We start from the raw sequence: 6,000 nt of genomic DNA on the forward strand, positions 1-6,000 counted from the left end.
GGGTCAGTAAGTGTGTGGTAGGGTCAAGTGTCGGGGGTGGTTGTTGATGGGGAAATAGGCTCCGTATCTGTAACTGTCTATTGGTTGTTGATGTCTACAGTTCGAGGTGGTGCGCTTCAATATCGCTAAACGATATCTTGAAGTTGGAGTCGGCGAGGTGATGGTACTCTGGGTCCTCTTGGTCGCAGCCGTCCAGATCTCCAGATCCGAGTATTCTCTAGGAAAACCCCGGGGAGGAACTTTGAGAGCTGTATACACTACTAGGTTTGTCTCACCATCTAGTCATCTTTAGATGGTTCTCTGTAGCGCCTGGTGGAGGTGGGTGCAAAGAAGCTTGTGATGGGTAATTGGGATGTGTATATGGGCTGTCTCTGTCTCATGTGAAGGAAATGGTCTCTATGCCACCTAATCTCTAGTAGGTAAAGCACCAAGCATCTCTGATCTAGATAGCCTAGAACTCTCGTGAGTGGCGCAAACCCCTCTTGGAAAAGACAGTGGAATCTGATCTCATAATGCACTAGGCATCTGCATATCTAGTGCTCCTCTGTCTCCATCTCTAGTGTGCATAGCAAGCAGATCTTGTCCTCTCTAGGAATAGAAAGACAATGCTCCAGGAGAGAGAATATTTCACAACTGAATGACACGACTAAATGATGGTTCATTACATGTGAGCAAGTTCATAGTAAAATGTTTTTTGTAGGCTTTAGAGTAGCCTTATCTTTTGACACCACATACACAGACATATGAATAAGGTTACATACGCACACAAGATGGACACATACATGAGGCTCCAAAATACCCAAAAGGACATTAAGTCAAAATGGAGTCTTTTCTAGACTACCCATGTAGGAGCTTTGTGTTTAGAGTTTTTCACATGAACTAGAGTCTAAGGAGATAAATGAAAAAAGACCAAGAGGACTTCTGTCAAAGAGTTGCAAATGAGTTCAAATTCAGCTTTGCGATAACTCTAATAACTATCTATAGACTATTTGATATGCAGTAACTTTCATAAAACAATACATGAGATGTATCCACATGCCATAAATTTGAAGTGGCTATGTTTGAGAGACATTGTTTGATCCACACTTACAACAATGTAAATATGGGTGACTTTTGATGGGTATGCAATTAATTTTTGGAAACTAGCCCTAATACAAGACTAAGCTCTTGACCATGAACAAGGAAAAACTATCAAATGAAGCAAATGAGATTAAAACCGTGTGGTCTTCCCTAAATGAAAGGTTTTATACAGAAAGGTAGGGCTTGAAGGGCCACCCCACCTAGCTCCTATAATCCTAACCCTAAGTGCCTTGTGCTCACACTATGTTGTCTCCTTGTCCGTCCAAAAAACACCCAAAAGACATAAGAATGCCACATAGTTACTTGACAAGTACTGTAGGAATTAAAGACTTTCATGGTACCAGATGAAAGACACAAAACTACACATGCCTTATGGAGTTTAGGAACACATTCAAATGATACTTTGATTTCCATTCAATAAGTGTGACAAAAACTATTCAAGTTTGCCTGTGAGTATGGGTATCTTAATGGGCTCACATTGAAATGTGCACACCAAAATGTGGCATACCCCTATGCACCAAGCTCTCATCCCTTCTAGAAAATGCACTTTTCTTCTATTACCAATCACCACCCATTCTCACATAGATCCCAATCCTTGTTTTACACACATGAACTTGAGGAGATGATAATTAGTAAAGGAACAACATATTACAAAGCCAATTGAAGAGTGTCAAATCTCCAGGGTACCCAATTGTAAGGAAAATTGTGCTTAAGATATATATGGGTATATGGATATGTATATATATGTATGTATGGATATATGTAGGCCAAGTAGGTCCAACTGGATGATTTGGTTGGTCTCCAGTGAAGAGAGGTCAAGGTGTGGGGAGTCTAGGGTGTACTAAAATAAAGGGAGATGATCAATTTGCAATCCATGCAGACTAAACCATTCAAACACCTCCGAGTATAAAACTACTCAACTATCTCTAAGTGTGGGGAGTTTAGATGTTAACCACTTCGTTGATAACGTGGTTTCACCCGCTTGACCTACCATAAGACGTTTTGCCATACTCAAAACTAGTCAACTACCTCCAAGGTGTGGGGAGTCAATAACAAGGGAAGTTTGGTAATATGTTTTACACAAGGCATGGAGCGATCACATTGGCAAGCCTGAAAAGGCAACAACTTATGAACGTTATGAACGTGGAATACATGATGCTAATCCCATGAGACAATTGCTCAACTGGTGGTATAGGAGGATAGAGATAAGGTATGAGGAGAAGATGTTAAAGTCTATACCTAATGAGTCAGAAGTGGTCTATAGAGCGAGACGTCTATTCAAAAAGCACACTATTTGAACTCAATAGCAAGAGAACACCATGCTAACTCAATAGCAAGAGGGAGCTTGAGAGGGATGGAGTTTCTGAAGTAATGGAGAGCTTAGAAAAGGAAGAAAGAGGGAGAGGGAGCTTGAGACTGAGGGAGCTTGACAAGGAAGGAGAGCTTAAGAGATGGAGTTTCTGCAGCAATGGAGAGCTTAGAAGAGGAAGAAAGAGGTTCAGAATGAGCTTTCCAAACTTAGAGTACGTTAGAGGGAAGTTTGAGAGGGAAAACACACTTTTGGGAAAAACTTAAATTTTTTTAATTTTTAGGGTTTTTAATCTGCGCGATTCTAGGTGGGGGGACCTCTAAGTTTGGGCCCAAGAGGTAGGGGGACAGGAGTAGTAATTAGGCCCCATTAGCAAACCAAAGCCTAGGCCCCCTAGGGTGAAAGAAGTCAAAAATATGCACCCAGTCCTCTTCCTATTGGTCCATTCCTAATCAAAAGTTAATCCAAGAGGCCCTCTTTGGGTCCAAAAAATTCCTAATGCACAAGAGTTCGCAAGGCTCTTCTTGCATTATAGTGATAACCTCATCAACATGAAAGTATGAATAACCAGATAGAACTCACCTTAGAGTGACACATGCAAATAAGGGGATGGCATTATTTTAGAGTTGAGGAGGACATGATAGTAAGAAAACAAACAGCCGCTCGGTAGAAATCAAAGAGAGAACGTGAGGACATGTGCAGACATTAAATAGATGTGACCCATCATGATTACAACCAATTCATGCTTAACTCTTAGCATCCACAAAATAGATGTTAAGTGGGCTATTTTCTTGCTTCAATTGAGTGATACTTTGGAGCACAATAGAGAGAGTTAAAAATTTGTTACAACACAGTTCATAAACTCTTTGTGAGTGCATTTAGCAAAGCTTTATGATGGAATTCTCATCCTCTTCATGAGTGGCAAGATTGAGAGTCTTTTCATTCACTTTGTATGAGACTCGTTGAGATGAATTATGAGAAAGAGAGCTTGTTTGAGTGACTCTTGTGTGAAGCATTTATATGTATGTGTGAGAGAGAAAGAGTCTTTCCATCCTCATTTCTGAGCGAGAGAAAGGAGTACGAGGTGAGAGAGAGTAAAGAAAAACTCTCTTACCTCCTCTACTTTCTTTAGCTGAAGGAAATGGGTGGATGTTATCTGATGCCTGTTGAAGATGGGGTACTTGCTACCTACTCCGAGTCCCTGATCAACCTGCATTGCCCAAATCAGATCATCAGGTATCATACGGAAGGTTGAAACAGGGTTACCAGTCTTCCATAAAGTAATGTTTTGTGTGAGAAAGATATATACTACACGGGGAACATAATCCCTTTCTACAGTGGAAAGCATCATATCTTTCAATGCAGCGGGTGTCAAGTGTTAAAGGCAAGGCAATTGTACCTGTAATTAGGTGTGATATGCATCAAATGTTTTTGGTGTTTTTATTTCTGGCACCTAGACGGCTGTACAAACGAGACACTATAGCAAAGCACAGCGCGCAGGTTAGGGCAGAGCATAGGAGGACGAGGTCCCCGACTGTGTACAACGCACAGGACCGGAATGAGTATTGATGAACGGTGGAATAGGCTTCCCATGTGTTGCACTAAACATGCCAACTGCAAAACTGAGTGACAAAACCGCCATGCACTATTTACAGTAAAGCGCTAAAGTTGGCACAACAAACCTTACCTTGTAAAAGTCCTCCCCTTGCCATTGTGTATGTCATGCCAAGTTCTTGTGAGTCAAGCAACATTAAGGAAGAAAAAAAAACATTTAAAAAAAACCAAAACCAAAACCAAAACATCAAGCAATTCTTACTACGATTTCTTAGCAAAAAGTATTGGATTTTCAAAAAATTTATGTAAAAATATGCATTTGTATGAGGAGGGAACTTGGTGAAGCTGTGTGAGTCACAATCTTTGTATTTACCCTCCACAACTATAAAGGGTTTTTTGCAACCAGAGATGGACTTTGTGGTGACATCTTGAAATAATATGTCAAGTTACCATGGATGTTGTGAGGAGAATCCCGATCCCCATCCAAACCTAGTGTATAGGAAGATATAGTGTGTATATGGTAGTGTGAAATGGGTCCAAGGTGGCAAAGGCATGTTGGCCAAGTGCATTTGCACAGGTGCGTGAACAAAAAAAGAAAGAGCATGAGAAAATGAGTGAATCAGGCGACCAAACGTTCCAGAAGAAGGCAAGACGGCGAGACAGGTTAAAGGGGGATACAATTTAGTTTTTTAAAAAAGGGAGAGGGACGAGGAGTGGAGGGATTGCAGTGAAGATGTGACCTGCATGTCGGCTTTCTTTGAAGTGTGTAGGCTGAAGGTCTTGCAAATTTTCAATTTTAGAGAAAAGGTCAAGACAGTGTGAGAGGAATTGCTTGGGTCAGAGCAGAGGGAGAGCTAGAGAATAGAGTCAGCTAGGAGGTGCGTTCCCTAGGACTTCTGTGTAACTTCTTTGTTATATACTCGACTCAGTGTAATTCTTGTTCCACTGTTGCTGTTGATTATCAGCACAGCGCGACAGGTGCTGGCTAGACTGTGTGTGTGAGAAAGACATGTTGTTCATGGTAAAGGATCAAGAGAGATTTGAAGTGGGATTGAAGATGAACCTTTGGAGAGTTGCTGCATGGTCTACTTGTGGGGACCCTGATGGTTTTTGGTGTTTGTTTCTATTCTCTTGGAGCTCTAAATCTCAGGGATGTTGAGATTGTCTAGTTTTGTTTCAATGAGAAATAGAGTGTGTGGAGCTTGAATTCTGTGTGAATTAATAAGTTTTTGTGCTATGGTGTTGTACTCATGTTTTTTTGTTTGAGATTATGGAGGAGGAATGCTTGTGAGTGCAAATCCATAGTCTGATGTGTCAGAACTGAGTCAGTCACCTTTCAATTGAGAGGTTACAGAGTCAGATTGAGTTAGTTAAACATCAGATCTTGCTAGTTGTGTGTGTAGAAGATGAAAACTAGTCTTTTTGGGTTGAGAGGAACCTATTTGGGGTTTGGGCTGATTGTCAGAGTTTGTCAGTAGTCAGAGTTATGGGTTGAAGCCGTCTCTAAGTCAGCACAGCAGCAGCAGCAGGCAGTTTGCTGTCAGCTGAGGGTTTGTTGTGTTGGGTCTTGGTGAGTTTTGAGGTGTTTAAGAGTATATTGAGAGGACACTATATTGGTGTCAGTTTTGAGTTGTGGGCTGAAGGTCAGAGTCAGCAGGCAGTCTGTTGTTAGCAGCAGCAGCAGAGCAGGCTGAGGGTTTGTTGTGTTGGGTCTTGGTGAGTTCTGAGGTGTATGAGAGTATAGTGGTGTCAGAGGACACTAGGGTGAAGAGTTCTGAGTTAGCCGAATCAGCTGTTAGCTAGGTCAGATCTGAGTCAGTGGGATGTCAACAGAGAGCAGTTGATTGGTTCAAAGAGGTTCAGAGGGTAAGGACTTGAGGTCAGATCTGATCAGCTGAATCTACTATTGTCAGCTAGGTCAAATCTTAGTCAGCAAGGTGTCAGCAGAGAGCAGTTGATTGGTTCAAGGAGGTTCTCATGGTAAGGACTTGAGGTTAGTTGATGTTGGAGGAAGGTTGGAGAGCCTAGAGGGCATTTATCTGACTATAATATGACTG

The sequence above is a fragment of the Cibotium barometz genome, chromosome 14 (assembly GCF_041138505.1).
Source record: "Cibotium barometz isolate CiBa-2024 chromosome 14, ASM4113850v1, whole genome shotgun sequence".
Taxonomy (NCBI): Eukaryota; Viridiplantae; Streptophyta; class Polypodiopsida; order Cyatheales; family Cibotiaceae; genus Cibotium; species Cibotium barometz.